Source organism: Octopus bimaculoides, chromosome 4, assembly GCF_001194135.2.
Source record: "Octopus bimaculoides isolate UCB-OBI-ISO-001 chromosome 4, ASM119413v2, whole genome shotgun sequence".
Lineage (NCBI taxonomy): Eukaryota > Metazoa > Mollusca > Cephalopoda > Octopoda > Octopodidae > Octopus > Octopus bimaculoides.
The window spans coordinates 145,148,359-145,149,549 of record NC_068984.1 but is presented as its reverse complement, the minus strand read 5'-3'; the positions used below and the strand labels follow the sequence as shown (position 1 = coordinate 145,149,549).

At 28.3% G+C, this 1,191-nt stretch overlaps 2 protein-coding genes across 2 annotated transcripts in view; one reads left to right on the top strand and one right to left on the bottom strand.

The window, feature by feature from the left end:
• LOC106878757 (uncharacterized) overlaps nt 1-1,191 on the bottom strand; it is a 401,005-nt gene that overhangs the window by 139,291 nt on the left and 260,523 nt on the right. The window lies entirely within an intron of this gene.
• Nucleotides 1-1,191, top strand: part of LOC106878761 (uncharacterized) — a 148,047-nt gene that overhangs the window by 25,676 nt on the left and 121,180 nt on the right. The gene's annotated exons all lie outside the window — the stretch shown is intronic.

Here is a 1,191-nt window from a genome sequence, read left to right as displayed (position 1 = left end):
ATATATATATATATATATATATATATATATATATATACACATGTATATATGTATGTATGTATGTATGTATGTATAAACATCAAAAGAATTCCAATATAAAAGCAAAAACAACTGAAAGACTCAGCTGTTTGGTTGTTATTTCTGAAGATTTACCAGAAAAGAAAATATTTAGAAGATTTACTGGAAAAGACAAATCCATGCTGTAATTCCTAACTGTATTAACTTGGAATCACAACATGAAACATAAATTATATGGTCCATTGAATTTCTTTTCGGATTAAAATCAATTTTGATGTGGCTCCTTCTTATTGACCTCTTGGCATGAATCACATAAAATACATTATCAAAACAGGGGGGAAAATAGCAAAACCATTGGCTTCAAGATCCCTGTAAGCAGTTGTAACAAAATCACATTTTCTTGTAAAAAAGTTTGGCAATGAGAAAAATAATTCTATAAAAAATAACTAAATAAAAATAAAACATTTGGGTCTTTTTATATATATATATTGCCATGCAAACAATGCAAATGAAAAAAGGTGAAAAAGAATGGAGAGGCATCAAATATTTGACCAAAAATGAAAACTGGAAATTCAAGACGAAATCGAGTTCTTTTTTTTTCTTTTTGCTTAGCTTCATGGGTCAGAGATAAAAAAAAATTATATTCCATCCTGTTCAAGAGTTTCAGATGAAAGTAAATCAGAGAGTGTATTTATCAGTCATGGATGTCTTTGATGCTTGTCTAAATTCAATGGCAAGAATTGCTATTTTGACCCACCCCCATCAACAAAGAGACCTCTAAGGACAAAGAATGTTTAACGATGCAGTTGTATTTTCGTCAAGATTGAGTCAATCAAGTGAATCAAAGCATGTCTTCTGTTAAGTATCTGGTTACAATACGGCGCTCCTTCATTTTTCCAAGTAATTCCATTTTATTGTTGGATCTATTTCCAGATATTTATATTCTTTACATTGACTACTAATATAGTATCTGGGGAAAGAAGATTCCAATGCCTTGTGTTGTTGACAAAAAAATTTGGACAACTTCCATCCATAAAGGAAGTCCTTTCATGTGATATATATATTTATATATACAAACACACACACATATATATACAGATATATATATACAGATATATATATATATACAGATATATATATACAGATATATATATATATATATATATATATATA